At 38.8% G+C, this 20,627-nt stretch overlaps 1 protein-coding gene across 2 annotated transcripts in view; it reads left to right on the top strand.

Moving 5' to 3' along the window:
• Positions 1-9,058: 9,058 nt before the first annotated feature.
• The window catches only part of plagl2 (pleiomorphic adenoma gene-like 2), a 57,940-nt gene continuing 46,371 nt past the window's right edge, over positions 9,059-20,627 (top strand). For both annotated transcript variants that reach the window (XM_008412852.2, XM_008412851.2), the window contains exon 1: positions 9,059-9,318. The gene's annotated coding sequence lies outside the window, so the exon portion shown is untranslated. The remainder of the gene's footprint in view (positions 9,319-20,627) is intronic.

The raw sequence follows: 20,627 nt of genomic DNA, 5'->3' as shown, positions 1-20,627 counted from the left end.
TTTGATCAGTGTTTTTAATTATGCGTCAAATTACATAAAAAGCCATGAAGCAAATTAATTAAATTCTACCGAAGTAGTGCCAGAGCTTGGAAATAGATTCATGAGCAGTAGCTTGTTTCAATGATTAAATTTCTTCTTAAAATGAGATTCAAAAGCTCCTAAAGTGTAAAGGTTGTTGTTGCAAGAAGATGAATTTTCTATCTCATTAAAACAAGAAACCTAGTCTTAAAAGTGAGAAGTTTTCTTGTTCCAACAAGAACGTATATTGCTGAAACGAGACATTTTCTTTTTATAATGAGTTATTCTCAAATTGTTATAAATAAGAAACTTCTCGTTTCAATGAGTTTCGAATCTCGTTTGAACAAGATACTGTTATTACAACGGGAAAAACTTGTAATATCAAGACGCAAGCCTGTTAAAAAACAAGAAACTTTCTTGTTACAACAAATTTTTAAAATCTCGTTAAAACAAGAACCTTTTCTCATTTAAACAAGATAATGCTTCTAAATTAATTCCCAGTTCTTGGAAGTGAAGCGCTTCCTTATCATTTTAATGACCAATTCAAATGTTTAAATTGTACCTTGTCGCCAATGTTGGCATTAAATTCAAGCTAACTGATATGATTACTCAGTTAATAAGTTACTTTCACAACAAATAATATCTTCTAGCTCAAGTCAAAAACATATCTGCCAGATTCAACAGTTCATAACCTGCACAATATCAGCAGGTATGAAATACATGTAAAAATACAATCAAACTGTGTAATAATGGTTCATCTGACCAACAGATGAAGCGTAGAATGATCAAAGATAGCCTTTATGGATTCAGTGGAGCTAATTTAAATTCCTACCTAACTTTACAGTTTGTTGTTATTTTCTGTCCTGAAATCTCACCTAATTTCTACCTCTAACAGCCACTCCTGTGTATTATTAAAGGGGCAGAATTATGTATTTTCCAGGCACATAATGTCATATTATAACACAATCAAGTTACCTTCTGTTGTTATAAAAAAAATAAACTACATATGTATCAAATATGACATAAGAGAACTTTGACTTTGTAATTTTACAACTTGAACTTGGCCCTCTGTCTCTTTTAAAAACTCCTGCTCATTCTGAAACTCCACGTCCAGGAAATCATCACAACATCACTCCTCTATTAAAAAGGTTGTCAAGCGCTTTGACAACCTTTTTACCGTAATGTGAGTCACATTATTACCACAATCATAAATGGGTTTTATTGCAATTTCATATGAAAGCAACTGTAAATCATCAACGTCATCATCCCAGAATCCTTAACTGTTCCAGTTTCAATCTGTTCAAAAGGTGACCACAAGAGGCAGAGTCATGTCTGCTGTCTGCTGTTATTTTTAGCCCCCCCTCTCCTCATCCCCCTGTGGCGTTACTTCATGACTCTGCTGTTTCACCAGACCGGACTCGGCTCCACCCTTCACCTTATCAACCTGCTGCAGGCTGCTCACATCAGCTGTCTTTAGTGCGATACCCTCACCTCGTCACAGAAAACTCCAGAAAATTCAGCTCAGATAGACCCCCCCCCCATCCCCCCTGCATCTACACAGGGTTTATCACAGGCCAGCTGCCCGGGGGTTACATCACGGTCAGAGGAAAGGAGACCTTAAAGTCAAGCGTCATCTGAGCAGCGGTCACATGTCCTGAAACATTTCTGTTTGAGTCTCACTGATATGGTTGGTGGGAGGATTCTGAGCAGTCAGTATCTTATCAACAGACAGAATAAAAACATAGAAGTTAGATTGATATTTATGTGGAAAACCTAATCGACTCACAGCAGAGAGGCTTTCCATCTGAAACGCCATTACTGCCAAACTGTTTGATCAAATGTTGCAAAAATCCATTTTATAACTCATCATATCTGAATGTCTTATAAACCATACAGTCATCCCTCCTCCCCCAGAAATGGACTGCTGCATCCAGGGTGCTCAAAGGAGCGTCATCACAGACCCTTCCCCTCCAGCAGCTGTGAGACTTTATAACTACTTCATTTCAAATAACATCCCTGCTGTCATTTGGAGTGCAATAGTAATCAGCTAATATATTATAAATATTGTTAACTTGCATTTTTAATTCTAACGTCGTACACTGCAAAACACAATTTGTAAAATTATTTTTAGTCTAGTTTCTGGTGCAAATATCTTAGCATAATTAAAATAAGACAAAACTAACTTGCGAGTAACTTTACTGCAAGATATAGGAGCTATTTAAGTCAATAATTTCTTAATATTGATAAAAAAAATTCTAGTCTTTACCAGCCTAATCTCTGTGAAAATGTTCAGGGAATGCCACTGACTCACTTGCACATTTTATTTGACATTGTATGCTATTCTTTTTACAGTATTATTTTTCTTATGTTGTAAATTTGCCCTTAGTGTACAGTCTGTTCTTACTTTTCTGATTTTTAAATTTCTTTCCTTAATCTGAATATGTATGCTTCTATTTACCTTTAACACACTGCTGGTGCATCTGAACTTCTCCAAAGTGGGACAATAAAGTATGTTTCTGTTCTATTCTCATATAAAGCCAGGTGGTTTAAAACATCCTGTGGCAAATCACCCACAATTCACAGTTCCTTCTTCCCACCACATCCACAGGGTAAAATTATGTATTAATGCTGGTAATGCTATTTTATAGCACAATCAAGCCTAAAAATGCTGTGTAAATCCAATATGACTTAAAAGAAAATTTACTTTGTAATTTAACACCTTGAAAATGGGGCTTTGGCTTTTTACAAACTCTTTCTCTTTCTGAAACTCTGCCTTCAGGAAGTAGCTCCTCTACTAACCCTTTGACATTTTTTACAAACATTGTACTAAGAAGTAGCTCACACAGTGAACTCAGCAGACATGCAGTTCCCCCAGGTGTTTGCTAATTGTTCCTGGCTAGTCTGAAGGAGCTGAGAGGGGGCAGGGCTGCTCTGTGAGACAGAAGCTCAGAAGCTTGGAAACTGTTGCTCTGAGGAGCATCAACCTGGTCCCACCAGGCTTTCTTTTTTTTGCACAGCTGCCATTGGAGATTAAGGGATTTCTCAAACATGATTCAGAGAATCAAGGCAACACTGCTGATATTTTTTTGATGAAGGAATAACATTATAAGACAATGTACAGCTCAAAAAAGTTGATGTTATGCTGCCTCTTTACATAAAAACAAAGACAACATCTTCTAGGAACTTTGTGTGAGCTGGTTGGTGGACAATTTGCTGAGCGTTTCTGAGGATTACCAAAAGTCACAATAACCGTGCATTACAACCACATTATGTAGGACACCATCTCTGCACACATGAAGGCCAAACCTTGAGACAGATTAGAAAAACGTTACCTCTCTTTCAGCTGAAGGAGAAATCTCTGAGGAATGTCTCCGACACCTTGTTAAGTGTATGCCTTGAAGAATGAAAGCTGTTCAGAACATAACACAGGGTCCAACCACGTAATTAATGATGTAATGATGAAATTAAGAGTCACTTTGTAACCTGTTTGAATCCAGACAGGTCGTCGGTGCAGCAGGACAGAAAGATGCTACATCTCTCTTTGTGTCCTGACAGTTTCTCTTCCAATCTGTTTATCGCCCGCATCTCTGCTAATGTAAACCGCCCGTCTGCTTTAAACAAAGCCCATAAAAACATACACATGGTTACTTCCACCGCCACAGAAACAGAAAGACGGGACTGCTGGGCAATCTGGTGGTGAGGAAATGCACTCCAGATGTGAACAAACTGTCCCTCTTACTAATTGCTATTGTGCTCTAGATGATTATGTTGTGTTTGACAATCAGAGTGATGTTTGATGTTGCTGAACCTGAAGTAGAGATGAACTGACATGGCAGAGTTGCTCCACGCCTGATGCTTCGTTTAGTTTCATTTTGTCTCCTCATCAGAGCCTCTGAAAAGAGAGGGGCTTCCTGTTTGTCACTGTGGCTCCAATCAGACCATGATGAGGCGTACGGGAGATGAAATATGCAGAAACATGGCTGCCGCTCCTGCGTTTGGGATGTTTGTGCATCTGAGAACTTTTCCGGGAAGGTTTGGGGACACGAAAGACACGGAGAAAGGAAGTGGGGATGTGGCATTGGGCTATGTAGTTAAGAATCACTCAGACCACCGAGCTGCGACTGGAACACCAACCAGCCGCGCCGCCATCCACATAAACAACGGGCTCATCAAAGAGGTCTCTCCGTCTCAGTGCTGGAAATGGTTTCACGTCATCCATCTTTAAGCCATCAGTCCCTCTCTTTATCCGTTTATGTTCATCTTCCGTTTAGGGCTGTGGCATCGCTGGAGCTGCAAGGAGAGCAAGACTAAAGACGGCTAGAGAGACTAGGGAGACGACTGGAGGGAAAAAAAACATCAGTGGAACACACAACCCAACTTCTCTCTCACACTTCCTTCTCTCCCTCTTTCCTTCCTTCCTTCCATTCTTATTCGGCATTTCTTCTCACCTTCCTTCCTTTGCAGAATCACCTTTGGATTCAGTTTCAGCATTCATAGCGCCCTCTTCAGGTGAGCCCCCAGAGTTTGCTGCCAGATGACGTAGTTCTGGACTCTGGTGTGGACATCATTACGTTTCCACCACTCTGTTCATTCAGAGCGTTTAACAACCAGCTAGGTGATGTCTGAACCCAGGGTAACTTCAGTCAGCAGGGTCAGGCACAGACAGACACTAGGTGGTGCTAGAGCGTCTTCCCCCTTTTCCTCCAGACAAAAATGTGCCCTTCTGAAATTGTAATTATTATTATTATTATTATTATTATTATTATTATTATTATTATTATTATTATTATTATTATTATATCTAACAGACTTGAGCACATGTCCCCCAAAATGTAGGGAAACACCAGAGGTGCTCTCTGACATCAATCCAGTCAGATATATTCATGAAAAATGCCAAATTATGATTCATTACCACAGATGAGGAAGACATTTTTAAAAAATCAATTAGTTGTTACTTTTTTCTTTTTTTTTTTGCAATCAAACTGATCATTATTCTCATACAGGACCAGTCAGGATTTACAGCTAGTTCCAAATTTCTGCACTGAAAACAGCACAGACCTTCTGTTCAAAGCACTTGTTTTTAACCGTTAGCTAATTGAGACAGAAATAGCACAACTGAAATAATAATAATAATAATAATAATAATAATAATAATAATAATAATAATAATAATAATAATAATAATAATAATAAAGATCAACCAGTTTGAGAGTTTCTTTCGAGACAGAAATGGAACCTGAGTTTTCAGTGTGTCAAATTGCTTTAAGTTGTTCAGGTTATAATCATAAAGTTTTTTGTTTTTTTTAAGACATAAAACATCAGAATCCTTCTGTCTGTTTTCTAGTACGTCTCTCAACTTTTTCTTTTTTAAATTAAATAATTCTGTCTAGACTAGAACTGTTACTGTGGTGCGGAAAATATCTCTTCATAAGATGACAATTTGGCTGAACATAAAAAAAAACCCAGAATATTTTCAGGATACATGAAGACATATTAATGAGATAATAACTTATTAGGAGGACTGATCAAATTGAACAAGAACTAACTTCATTTATTATTATCTAAACTATTGAGCAGGCCTCAAGTTAGATGTCTTCAAACATTTGATGTCATCTTATTATCAATATATTGTTTATCTTGAGGATAATTTATCTTTAAAATACTATTGAACAAAGGTATATTCACACTAAACCAAGATCTAAATTTTAACTGTTTTGTTCTTCATTTGTTTATGTGATTATCTGAGGTACTATATGAAATAGACCTGCAGCCTATACTCGATATGCAGTGATGTGGAACAAGCAGAACAAAAGGTGAGTACAATCAGCTTCAAGCATTTTATCACATTTTCTGCTTGATGAGTGGTTGGTCATTTTCCTATTTTCTGTTGTCCAAATAACTGAAAGAAAATTAACAAATGAAAATAAATTAGGGGTCAAGTTAATTTATTTTCAAATTTTAAAAACTACTGCAATCAAGGAGAGATTTCTATCTCCCTTTGTTGCTTTCTTTTTTTGTTTCTTTCTCCCTTACTTCCTTTATTTCTTTACTATAAGGCAGATTTTTAATTGACAGTTATCTAAAGACAAACAAATAATGCTGAAATATGTATGAGTCCTGAAATTAAAATAAAATACAATTCAATAAATCTAGAACATCTCTGTCTTATTTGAATGTATTTTTCATCCTTTTAATGACGTATTTTTCCCCCCGGAGGAAAACATCTTAAAACCAAACTTTTCCCACTTACTTTTAACTATTAGTTATCATTTCTTGGCCTGCGGTGAAACAAAAACGTTACCTGACACGTGACCATTTAAAAGTCAAAACAAATTGCGGGTTTTCTGCATGCCGATGTCCACAAATAAGACAGCCGCTTCAGGTGGCTCCAAAACAGAAGATTGACGAAAAAACATGAAAAAAAAAAAAGTTTAATGTTTTCTCTCCATTTTCCCTCCGGTTTGGGAGTTACAAACAAAAGGTAGAACCTGGGGTCTGTCTATGTTCTCCCAGGTAAACCGCTGGTCTCTACACAGAACAACAGCCATACAACCCCGCTCTGTTGCGTTCGTGTGCGGTCGGAAATCTGCATTTTAAGTTTGAGCGACTTTCGGAAAACGTGTGTGATGCAAAGTTATGAGTGAATGTTTGCGTCATTTGTAGGCGTTTTATATTTCAAGGTGAACCACCTGAGAAATTGCATATTTAAAGTCAAGTTTATTTAAGGACAAAAGCAACATAAAACCAGGATCCATGAAGATTCAAACCATTTTTACTTAAGAATGCAAATAAATTAAAACCTGAGATAAAAAATAAAAAAAATTCTTAACAGAACATTTATTTACAAAGACGATATACAATGATAAAAATAAAATAACTCGGGATTTTTTAAAGAAATTCTTATTTTTAAATTTGAGCAGAACTTGAATGCAGCCTGACTGAAGCTTCCCGCTGTTCCCACCTCCCTGTTCTGTCTCCGCATAAACATATTCGCCCTACGGGATCGGAGGTGCGGGGGGGCAGAGGTGTGCATGGCTGAGAGAATGTGTGGGGGTCGCTGTCGGTGAGGAAACGAGCTGATGTGCCCTGGAAGTAATCCTTTCACCCCTCTCCTCCCCTCCCTCACCTTCCCTCCGCTGACCCTCACCCCCACAAACCCGAAAATCATATAGCCCTTATATGAGGCGGGAGAGACCACCTCTGCTGGAACACAGGGGACGGAAACACCATGTTGTTTTTAGTTAATAATAATAATAATAATAATAATAATAATAATAATAATAATAATAATAATAATAATAATAATAATAATAATAATAATAATAATATATTGTTGATATTATAATAAAATACAATAAAAATAACTATAAAGTCATAAGCTCATTTTTTAAAGTAATAAAATTATAGAGTAAAATTGCTTGAATAAAATAATTTAATTACAAAATTAACTACTACAAACGTTTCTTCTTGTAAATTATACTGCTTACATGATTTAGTATAATTTATAATTTAGTTGCAGAGTGCCAGAAAATAATAAAGAAAACTAAAACTTTCAGTTGTATTTACTTAAATTTAGCCGAGGCCTGTGTGCATTCAATTTGTTTTGTTGTGGGGGGGAGGGAAGGGGAGTTATAACAAATATGATGGATAAAAAAACTAAACAAACTAGTTTTGTTTTAACATGTTTTAGCAGTCACGTTTTAACAGTTTTGTTAGAACAGCCTTTAAGAAGACATTAATTAGATAATATATCTGAGAATAATAAATTATTAGAATCCCCTCCAAAAAACAAACAAAAAACAAAAACAAAACAAACAAACAAAAAAAAAACACACACACAATCTTCTTAAGACCCCAAAAATCTAAATGTCTTTTTAAATATTTTGGAAGTTGCTTGCTTTTGGATTTGTATACTTTTTTGTATTAATTTTCTCATAAGAAACGAATAACAATAATAATAAAAATAAAATATTTTGAAACATAAAATATTTATTGAAAACATAGGCTGTTTTCTCTATCTTTTGTGGAATTATGTAACACCCCAAATTTGATTTCAGGTCAAAACAAACATAAACTAAAGACAAATAGGTTTGGACATGGAAAAGTGTTACATTTATTTTCATTTTCAAATGTCATTCTTTATTTAACAAAAATTTACAAAACAAACAAGTTTTGAAAATGTGAAATGTTCATCCCTACCATACATCAGCATTGAGGTCACAGGGTGAACCTTTTGTTAATGCAAGTTAAATTATAGAAGTTGTCAAAAGATGGGCCAGTTTTTTGTTTGTGTTTTCCACTAGTTTTACTTTACTTTTTAAATCTAAAAAGCAAATCAAACTTTTTAAAATACACACATTTTAATTTATTATTCTGTGGATAAAAACTCTTAAATCTGTAAACCAGGGATTGGCTAAGCGACCAGGCTAATTGCTATTAGCAAAACTATCTAATAAGCACGTATTTTTCTATGTTTTATATGTTCAGGCTGTACAGGAATGTGCTCATTGACATATGTTGTGTATTATTAAGTTTGTGACTAATAAAACTATTCTTTCTCCGAAAAGCATTGCAAATAAGCCTGTTTATTACTGCTGCACTAACTATGTGTTAAATGAGCGGGAGCCATTTTGAATTTTTCGCGTTGGGATTGGTGACTCTACGGTTTCGATGTTTCAACATTAGGGCGTTAAAGTCTGTTTTTTTCCAACTTAGAATTTGAAATATCTTCTCCTGAAAGCAATTGAGACCAATCAATTGTTTAAAAAATATCAATAGCTTTCAATATTAGGAAAAAATATTAGGAAAAAAATGAAGGAGCAAAAGTATTGTTGTTTAGCAGATGAGAAGGTGCAAGGTTGTGGAAGAAGCTCAGCTGCAGGTGTTTAAACTGGGTCACAAATTGCAGCGGGGAGGACTGGCAGCTGAAAACACCAGTAAATACATGCTGCTGTGACTGGTTCCAAAAAAAAAAAAAAAAAAAAAAGTTTGTGAAAGTGGCCTGACGTCACACTCTCACAATGCCGCCCCATAACTCCGCAGCAGCCTGAGAGGCAGAGCCAGGCATACTCTCGGGCCTCGGATACAGAGCAGACCCAGTAGCGGATAATAAAAGTCTCCGCCGCGCGGATCAAACGGGAGAAAACGGGAAGCGTGGGAGCGGTGGGACGTAGGAACCGCTGCGGCTGGACTGTACTCCGGACCGGAGGTGGAGAGTGGGTGGGAGGGGGGCAGAAATGGAAGCTGAAGCTCACCGGGACTCCATGTGAATTTGACTAATGCGGTGCTGGAAAGTTTTCGGTGAGTAAACTTGCTTCATTTTTTCCCTCTTTCTCCTTCTACTGTAAAGTAGATGACCGTCTTCACGCGTGCACGTGCGGGCTTTGAGGCAACTTTCCGGGCTGTAGGTGAACTTGTGCTGACTGACGTGCAGGAGGACCCTTGCGGACGGCCCGCATGATCCGATTCCCTAAACACTCGTTTCGCAGTTTTTTTTTTGGCAGCCTAAAATCAGTCTGCCGAGTTTGATAAACTCTGACGCTGATTGTGTTCCATGAAACTACGGTGCAGTTGCACGTTTCGTTGAGTTTTTAAAAAAATTTTTTAAATTTTTTTGGGGTGATTTCGGTGAGTCGGAACCAGTTTGGGAATAATTCTGAAGTGTGGCATGCCTGGCGCTGCAGAGGACAGGAGGAGGGGGGCGGACTGAACGTCCTGTTGTTTGTGTTGCTTTAGTCCAGAGGAGAAAACTTGGCTGAAAGTTGCACTCTGACTCAAGCGGCCCGCAACATGCATTCTTTGTTATTTTCACATTTAATATTAATGTTATTGTCTCCGAAACAAACCGTTCGCTGTGGTTTGTGCCTCCTGATCGGATTTTTCGAAAAGAATCTTTCGCCTTGCAAGAGAGTAAACAACAAGCAGGAGCCTTCTAAAAAAAAAAAAAGAGGGGGTGGGGGGAGGAAGGGGTTGTTGGGTTCATAATGTGTGGACCCAGCTTGTGCACTTGTTACTGATAGCTGCTTTTGCCTCAGGCTTTGTTGCCACTTAAGTGTGAAAACGAGCAGAAAGAGTTGAAGTTTAAAGAAGCTGCTGTTCTGCGCTGCGCTGTTCCTCTCTGCGAGTTTTCCCCCCCTCCCCAGTTTTGCTGCTAGGATGTTTTCTGTAGTTCATTAGAAGATTACTGTTGTTCGTTTTCCTCATCGAGCCAAACAGCATGAACTCGCTCTGAACTTTGGGTTATGGTGTTTTCATGACATCAGCTGCATTCACACATCCTGGGATTGTACAGGAAAACAGACCTGCCCCTCACACACCCAAACGTGGATTGTTTTAACACTCTGTTGCTTTATACATTTCTCATTTGATCATGTATAATCGTAAAAAAAAAAAAAAAATCTACAAAAACTTTAGATCTGCTTTAAAAGTGATGCTTTGATTCAACTTGAGAGGTCATACTTAATATTTGTGTTGCAAAACACAAACTAAATATATTAATTTGATTATGAATTAAGATTTGGATAGTTATTGCCTAGTTGGAAAGTATTTTATTTTCTGAAGCACAATAGTTTAAAACAAATAAAATGTGTACATGGTATATGCTTTATTTTTAATGGGGAAGAATGCACTTTTTCTTTTTTTTTTAAAGTATTAATTTAAAAGTTATTCACCTGATGGTGATTTATGTATTTATTTAATATTTAAAATAAAGAAATGAAGTGCAACAATGAAAATTTTATGGAAAGACACTTTAACTGTGTTAAAGTTTTTCACACCTTAGCATTTAGAGATTCTGCTGTGGCTGGGCCAGAAATCAGAATCGGATAGGTTTTCATTTGGTGATCGTTTGGCCAGACACTAGTGATCAGACTTAATTTTTTTATTTTCTAAAATTTATTAATTATATCAAAACAAAGAACTTTTACCATCTTTAGCTATAAACTCATTTATCAACAGTGTTTACTTTGATTTTCCTTTTTTTTGAGTTGAATAAAATGGCAAAAAAAGTACAATAAGCAATAAATAAATTAATCGATAAATTAAAAAGCTCAATCATTTCCTTTTGCATGATTTATTGTTTTTCTCTTTTCTCTCTTTTTACCAAAAGTCTTCAGTCTTTTGACCTTTTTTGAAGGACAGCTTTGTTTACGGAAACTTCAGAGAATTCATTTTATTTCTTGTTTCTGTCGTTTTGTTTATGTAATTTTTTTTATTGCACTTTCTGAACCACTTGAAAGGTTTGTTGCAGTCTATTTTTTTTTACACGTTTGACCAAGATTGTCAATCTATGGTTTTTGCCAGTTTACATTTTTCTGTTATTTACATTGGCCGTTGTACTCCTAATGGCACTGACTGAACAAATTAAAGTTGTGTTTTTTTGCATGTTTGACCAAGCTTGTGTTTCTGTTGGTGTATGCAAGTGAGCTGCACTGGTGCAGAGTTCTGAAAGAAATTTGTAATTCAGTACATTTATGACTGTGTTTAAAAAAACTAATAACTTTTAAGGCCAATTCAGCACTGTTTTTCTGTATTGGATCGGTATTGGCCGATACTAAACCTCTGATATTTACATCCGTGTTGGAAATGAAAAAAGTGGATCAGCGCATCCCTTGTAAAAACTGGAACCAGCAGGTTGGGAATCCATCAACTGATGGTATCAAACTGTATTGAATTACTTTGACAGATGATTGAGTAACAAGTTGCAAGGTGGATGCAGTGGTTTTTGCATTTGGTGTTTTCAAAAATCAGCAGTATGATCCTTAAAGGAGTCTCCAATAAGAGAAACATTTAGTGCCACCATTTAAGGTACATTTTCAGATCGGAATATAATTTAAAATCCAACTCATCCTCTCTTCCTCCCTGCAGCTCTCAGCCTACCATCAAAGCCTCTGGCTACATAATAAGGAAATGGAAGTGAGTTTGTCACGAGACAATGGCTTTGTTTCTGCTGGTTTCGGTGCAAGTTGAGACCCATGTGTTGACGTTTGCCCCTCTCTCACCACAACCACCAAAACGTTGGTGATGGATATGCCCCGCAGGGATTTTGGAGACTTCTTTTCTTCGAGCGTTTTGGCGCGTTTTGTGAGGTAGCACTTGTTGTTGTGGTGGTTTCCGAGGCGCCGACAGATGGATGTGGTTTTGTGTGTGTGTTTTAAAAGTTTAAGTGTGACTTTGTGAATTTAATAGGTGAAAACTATCTCGACCGTCCCCTTGGAAGTCCTAATCTCCAGACGTGTCTTGTGGGTGGGTTTGCTCTGAGGATTAAAAGGATAAAGCGGGTCTTCATCTCCTTCGATGTTTTCCGTGTCGTCATAAAATGCCGGATGATATCCATTTTTTTTCTGCTCTCCCAAATCTTGTATTCCTGCCTGCGTGGAGTCAGCTTCTTCTCATTAACTTCATGGCTTGTTATACATTACTTCCATGCCCCTGTGGTTGGGAGTCAGCACGTTTCACGTTTGCCTCTGTGTTAGCATGCACACGCACACCACATAGTTCTGTTGGGGAGATATGTGCATTTTTCTTTTCCCAGTATGCCCAGTATGTATGCGTATGTATGCGTATGAGAGAGAGAGCGACTAAGAGAGCAGTTTCAGAGTCTGGGGGAGGTCTTCTTCTCATCAAATCCCCCCCACAATTCCTTGCACCTCTGCAGGCTGCAGCGGTTTCGGCGGCGGCAGCAGCAACGATGGCGGTGGCTGCAACAGCAGGCTGATTTCCATGAGAAAAGAGCATCAGTTGGGTTAATGGGAGGGACTGCCCTTCCAGGGAGCAAATGGTGGTTAATAACCAGGGAAGAATCGGAAAAGCTCTGATCCCTTTCTTTGTACTTCTTCACCTTATAGAGGGAATGGAAGGGATGGGGCTGGGGTGTGCAGGGGAAGGCAAGGCAGAGTGAGGGAGCAAGGGACACTGGGTTCATGCCAGAATGGATGTTGCTCACTGAAGAAGCTCAGACTATTTGTTATTTTCTGCAGACAGCGGCAAGCTGAGAGCAGGAGAAGTGCCATAGAATATGGGCCATTCCTGCACAAGTAACACATGCAGGGTTTTGTACTTTTTTTTATTTGCATACTCTTATACAGATGGGAGGGATTTGTGTATGAATGTTCAGTGCTGTTGGACAAGGAGGCAACAAGAAATGTGTTTGTAGTAGGCCTGCAACAAGGTCTCGTCATACGGGATCTCACAATATTAAACCATCACAATACTTCTCGTTGAGGTACAGGCTATCTGGTGAACACTTGGCAGATGCGGTCACAATGCCTTTGCCTGAAGAAGTTGCTAATAGAAGATGGCCCTACTACACTTAAATCAAATTTGTTTGGCAGAATTTTGAGTTCATAGTTGGAACTATCAGTGTAACAGAGTGACAAACAAGGCACAAAAAATGTGTAAGTATTCCAGAAAGAGGCAGAAAGCATTGCTATAACAACCACTGGACGGATGTCTAAGGGTATGTTTAGCTACACAACAATCACAACCCATTCTATCACTAGCAACTGGGAAATGCCATATGTCAGACCATGGATAGCGAAAGAACTGAAGGTCTGAAAAGATGAAAACAAGACAGAAAATTAAATACCAGCTTGTTGAATTTGTGGCAAAGTATGTGAAAACTGCAGAATAAATGTGTTTTTGAAGCATGAATTTGATCTTTGAAGCTTTCTTGAATGTAATATTAAAATCTCCTCAAGGCTCAACCATCTCAAGCGAGCGTGAAAAGTCTTTTGTAAAATTGAGGAAGTTATGTTGAATTTTTTCTGTCAACCTTGTCTAATGTGATACTTCAAAATGCACATAAGAAACGTTGATGGAAACATGGTTAGCGACTAGTCTTTTCTCAAACCTTATGGTGCATAAGGTACTGCAGTTGCTGTGAACTGGCTGTCAGCTGGCTGAAGGAAGGTTTCTAAAATATTCCCTTTAGTTCCATGAAAGATAAATCAGCTGTTTGGAAATATTTCCAGCTGCTAAAAACACAAACAGTCATGGTGTGGTAACTAATGGTGCATTGCCCTTTATTAAGTTTCATGATTTAAAAGTTATAGTTAGCAGAGCTATCAGCAGCTTTTCTGTCCATATCCAAACATGGGGGCAACTTATGTAATATTATTCTCAACGTGGGAACCATTAGTTTTTTTGTTTAGTTTTTTTCTTTTAAGGCAAAGTTGGAATAATTGTTTTTAAGTTTTCAAGTTACAATTAGATCAATGGTTTTCAGTGCTGTACCACAGGACCACCTGTCTTGTGTGTTTTATGTGTTTCTCTGCTTTACTGAACACACACTTAGAAACCGCTAGCATGCTGAGGAACCAATGCAGTCATCTGAATCTGGTGTTCTGGAGAAGAGACACATGGGGAAAAAAAGAAAAAGGAATGCAAGCACTGAGGACCAGAAATGAGAACTACTGAATTAGTTACTGTAAAACTAATAATTACTGTAATTATTGCTTTTATTTTTTTGTGCAAACATTGTGAAACCAAAGTGATCCCAAGATGATTGAGAATCTTGTATGAACCGAAGTCTAGATATGTTTTTATGCAAGTGTGAAAACTTTTCAAAAGCAAAATTAACTGAATTAAATAAGGCATACTGACCTCAGGGGTGGCTGATAAGAAATATCACTTTATTTTGTGGTGCTATTTAAGGATGCACTTTATATCGGCACCAACATCAGCAGGGGCCGATTTTAGTATTGATATTAGTATTAGTGACTGAATGACACAGCAATCATCACCCCACAAACACAAATAGTGCTAAGTGCTAAGCTAAAGGCTAGGCCTGCCGATAATCGAACAGGCCTAGCCATGGTCATGGTTGAAGTTCTCCATGACCATAGAGAACTTCAACTCACTACACAATAAGATGGATGAGATGTCCGCGTTGGAGAATCAGCGGACATATCGTGAGTGCAGCTTGTTCATCTTGACGGAGACATGGCTAACTGACAGCATACCGTATGCTACCGTTGCTCTGCACAAATTTACAACAATCAGAGCTGATGGGGATCTGAAGGCATGTGGAAAAAGCAGAGGTGGCGGTTTGATCATCTACGTTAACAACCGTTGGTGTAACCCCGGCCATGTCACTGTCAAGGTAGAGCCGCGTTGCCTTGATCTAAAACTGTTGGCTGTCAGCCTGTGTCCCTACTACCTTCCCCGAGAGTTCAGTCACGTGATCTCCATCTGTGTTTACATCCCACCAAGGGCGGAGCCAGCTGCTGTCTGTCAAAATATACACATTGTCACAACACAACTTCAGTTGCAACATCCTGAAGCCCTCATAATAATATCTGGAGATTTTAATCATGTCACCTTGGATTCCACTCTCACCAGGTTGTCAATTGTCCCACCAGGAAAAACAGGATAATTGATTTACTGTACACCAATGTAAAAGATGGCTATAAGGCTGTTGGCCTTCCCCCATTGGTCAAATCAGACCACAACCTGGTGTACATACAGCCCCAGTACACCCCCCTGGTCCAAAGTCAGGGTGTCTCCACTCGCTCCATCAGAAGATGGACTCCTGAAGCAGAGGAGGCCCTGAGAGACTGTTTCAACATCACAAACTGGGATGTGCTGCTGGGAGCTCATGGTGAGGATCTAGAGGGGGAGACTTGCTGTCTCACAGATTACCTTAATTTCTGTGTAGATATGGTGCCCCCCCCGCCCCAAAACTGTCTAATGCTACCCAAATAATAAACCATGGGTGGCACAAGGACTCAATGCTGTCCTCAACCAGAAGAAGGCAGCTTTCAGGACTAGGATAAGGAGAAGATAAAGGCAGCATAAAGGGAGGTGAAACATTGTCTGAGGAAGGCAAAGGACTGCTACAGGAGGAAGGTGGAGCAGAAGATGAGGAAAAACTGCTTAAGTGATGTCTGGGATGGTTTCAGAACCATTACAGGGCACAAAGCTCCGACTACCACAGAGGGAGGAAGTAAATGGAGAGCTAATGAACTGAATAACTTTTTCAATAGATTTAGCCATTATGCTTCACCCGCCACCATTACTACATCTGCTCTGCCCCAGTGCTCTCCCCCAGTACATCCTCCTTGTGGCCAGCAGGTGCAGTCATTCCACCATTATGGCATCCTCGCCTCACATCTATCCTATACCAGCCCTCTGAACCAACCTCCTTCTCCAAGGCAGCCTAGTAGCCCCTCTCCTTTCTTTCCCACACTTTACGCCTGGTGAGGCAGAACTGAGGACGCTTCGACCACGAAAAGCTGCAGGACCCGACAGAATATCCCCTCGGATTCTCAAGATCTGTGCTACTGAGCTCGGGGAGCCATTACAAAGAATCTTCAACCTTAGCCTGCAAATTGGGAGCGTGCCCATGCTCTGGAAGACATCCTGCATCATTCCTGTCCCTAAGAAGAGCAGGTCCAGCTGAATGACTTCAAACCGGTGGCACTGACATCGCATCTGATGAAGACTCCGGAGAGGCTCTTCCTCAACCACCTCAGAATGCAGATACAGGATGCTGAAGACCTCCTGCAGTTTGCCTACAGGGCAGAGGTTGGAGTGGAGGATGCCATTATCCACTTCCTACATCGAGCCCACTCGCACCTGGACATGGGAAGTGGCAAAGTCAGGATCATCTTCTTGGATTTTTCAAGTGCCTTTAATACGATCCAGCCCCCTGCACTCCTGGAAAAACTTACTAGAATGAAAGTGGACTCCTGCCTGGTCACCTGAATTTGCAACTACCTTACCAACAGACCACAGTTCGTCAGGATGAATAACATCACGTCTGATACTGTGGTCAGCACCCACAAGGAATGTACAATAGAAATAGAGGGACTATAGGAACGGGCTGTTAATGTAAAAAAAATTAAGTATTGATATTTTGTTTAATGTGTTGGTGCTGTGTGGGAGACTGAACTACAATTTCCCTGGGATTAATAAAGTTTTATCCATCAATCGATCGATCGATGGATAAAACTTCAGCATTTGTGGATTTAGCTATTTGCAGATTTTTCTGTGCAACGTGACTCGGTTATTCATGGAAAATTGCCCATTTACCATTGTTTTTTAAATGTTAAATTTTTTTTAGAGCAGATCTAAAATATTCAAAATAAAATGCAGATTGGAAAGCTTTGACCTAGGTGTAATGCTGCTTGATGTTCTATTGGCCAGTGTTTGCATTACCCAGAGCGCCTTGTATTTTCTTTGTTGCTGATTGGCTGTATGCTCCAAGAATGGAGATGAATAAGAAAGTGAATGTCAGCTTTTACAGTGGCACTAAGACGGTTTCCACTGTAAAAATTAATGCATATGAAGAGTGTTTAATATATTACATTATTCAGTTACAAAGAGGGTCTGAAGTATTCGTGGAGTTTAGCTATTGGCAGATTCTTGCGGTGGCTAACCCCTGTGTATACCAGGGGTCCACTCTCAATTGTTTTAGATTTAATAAATTCTTAGTAGATTCTATGTCTGTGTACCATATTTTAAAAAAACAACAAAAAAAACGTTTTTGCTCCATTTAGTTTTTGTGGTTCCCATCTATTTTGGGATGGTGACCCTGTGCTTCCATTTTTGTGGAAATGAAGATCAGTGAGCTGTTAAATGAGAAAATATGTTGTAAATGTTTCTCATCACAAAAAACGTTGGTAGCTTGGATAAGGGAGAAGCACAACCCATCTTTCTTTGTAAGCCTAACAGGGTTTTGAAACTAGTTGGCAACAAGCTCCTAATTTGAGTTACCAGTGGCTGAGTTGAAACATACAGCTTGCTAATGGGACAGCCAAGTTATTAGCTGAGTAATTCTAAATCATCTGTTACATTTCAATGAACAGAGCAGCTGAGAAGAGAAATATTGTACACAGTAAAGTTAAGCCCAACTTAAACCCAAAACCACTATGGCAAACTTAAAGTTTGGCACAGTGGTTTTGGGTGGGAACATCATTGTGTGGGTGTCTTATAGCATATGGTACTGTCAGACTTTGAAGGAAGAATAAGAAATGAAGACATGCAGTAGGATGTTCTTGATAAGAATCTGAAAATGATTTCAGTGTGAATTATAAGAAATTAGTCCCAAAACCACAGGCCAGAAAGGTCTCAAGCCTAAAACAGCAACTCAGTGCTAAACGTTGCAACACTAATGTCAGCGTCCATAGTCCACTTTTCTAAAGAAGTTCCATGAATGATCAGGGCTTCCTGAAAGACTGGAAAACTGCAACCTAAATAACAGATTAAAAACTAGAAATTTTGGCCCCGTAACGCACTACGGGGCCACACTTTGGCCCCATAGTGTGTTTGGTCAGCTTGAACCAAACATTTTAGCTATACTTTGTACAACTGGACTGCTCTTTTCACCTGAAATTGATAGGGAGCATCAACATACATTATTAAGAAGCTTTATTTGTTTCACCAACAATGTCCAATGACTGAAGAGCTTCAATGACATATTTTTATGGCTGATCTGATTGACTGCAACAGTACAATGGCTGAACCCTATGTTTAATGAGATTCAGTATGAGACTGACTATTACCTTCGCACATGTGGTTCTCACTCGTGGTCCAAAATAAAAATAAAAACAAAGGCAGTCGGTAATTATTTATTTCTCGAAATTTGTCAGCCTTCATACTAAGGATTTTAATTCACACTCAAAAATTCAGAGAAATAATAATTTTATCTAAACAAAAATATGAATAGTCACAGGAAATATGTATTCTTCCCACAATGCATTGTGAGACCTCTCTCTGCGACTGTTTGTGAGACCATAGACATAATATAAGAGTAGACCCCTCATGGACCGCTCTCACCTATTGTCGCTGACGAGATTTAGGGCGGCCATCTTGGAGCGGTCCACCATTTCACTCAGGTTGTGTGTTTAGCAGGCACAATGATGTATCCGCACATTTAATCGATCATAACACCCTTTTTTGTTACTGGAAACCTTATACAAACATCTATCAAAGCTACATTTATAAACAATTGTATTTTTAAATATTTTTTTAATACATAGTTCAGCATATTTAAATATGCTTAGTGGCTATAACCGTAGAATGGGAATGGAATATTCTGATATTGATGTATGATGAACATATTACAAAGCACACAGCCGTTCATAATTTATTTAATAAATTATTTAGTAATATCAATACATAACTATACAAACATAAATAAATAATGATTAATAATGACACAAATAAATAATGATTAATACTGAATTATATATTGGGTACATGTTTATATGTATGTATATATATATATATATATACACACACATATATACAATATATATATGTGTGTGATGTGCCGATCAGGTTTTTTCTTGCCGATTCCGATCACCCATGAGGGCTGATCACCGATACCGATCACATAATTATTGTTTTTTTTTATCATAAGCACTACCGGTTACATTATATGGAAAAAGGAACCATAAATTCACCTTAATTTAGACAAAAACTTGTCTTTAATAACTTTTACCAAGAAAAAAACAAAACAAGCATTGCACAAATTGTACTGCCATCTGTAATACTATCTTTAACAGACTGAAAACATATGGAAGCTCTGAAGTGGTTAAATAATGCAGAGTCAAAACTAAAACCTCTCAACATTGCCAACAAATTCAAGTATAAAACTTAACATTCAAAGGCAAATACAGGATCCATTATAATAAACAATCCTGAGTTACTGCATGAAAACTTCCTGATAGCATGGCGGCTAGMTGATTACTACTAGTTCTGATTGGCTGTTTCTGACTGAGCGGAGTAATTATGCAGAACAGAGAAGAGATCGATTATTTTTTTCAGAGATTACCTGTCTCATGTTAGGGCAGCAAAAGTTTTAATACGTATGTAAAATTTAGTTTTTTAAGTTAGACACTGCAGCTTTAAGCAGAGGTTCGGTGTGAGAGTCACTACCAGGTGGAGCAGAAGCGGAGCTTTGTCTGTCAAATATTCACCTGTAGTGCGTAGCGGCGGTTCAACAGCGAGAGCAGAACCAGCAGTCTTACACCGCAGCTCGAAGACTTAAATAATTTTGTGGGTTATTTGTTTAGCTTTCTGACCGTCATGCTAATCTGGGTGAGTGTTTGTAGCTGTGCGCTGCTTTACCTGCTATGTGATCGCTCCATATGTCTTTTTTACTGCAGTGAGCCTCGATGTAGAAAAACTCCGTCAAGTATGGCGTTGTTTTTATGCCATATTAGATTCGTCATGTAGATGTAGTTTGACTGCTTCAATTTTCCGCCGCAACACGCAAACTTCCCCATTCACTTAGTGTGTTATAGTTTCACACGACATCGCTTAGGATTTGTTGCTGCGCGTTTGCGTAGTGTGAAGGAAAGAGGAGACYAGCTGCACAGGCAGGCTGCAAAATGAGATGCAGGTGATTGGTTTGTGTGATCGGCAACAAGAGACCGTGATCGGCGATCACCGATCATACTTTTTCACGGAAATTGGCCGATTATGATCGGTGGCCGATCGATCGGCACACCATCCATCCATCCATCCATCCATCCATCCATCCATCCATCCATCCATCCATCCATCCATCCATTTTCTTCCGCTTATCCGGGGTCGGGTCGCGGGGGCAGCAGCTTCAGAAGGGAGGCCCAGACTTCCCTCTCCCCAGCCACTTCTTCCAGCTC

This window comes from Poecilia reticulata, linkage group LG7 (genome assembly GCF_000633615.1).
Source record: "Poecilia reticulata strain Guanapo linkage group LG7, Guppy_female_1.0+MT, whole genome shotgun sequence".
NCBI lineage: Eukaryota > Metazoa > Chordata > Actinopteri > Cyprinodontiformes > Poeciliidae > Poecilia > Poecilia reticulata.
This window is presented reverse-complemented; position numbering and strand designations above follow the sequence as displayed.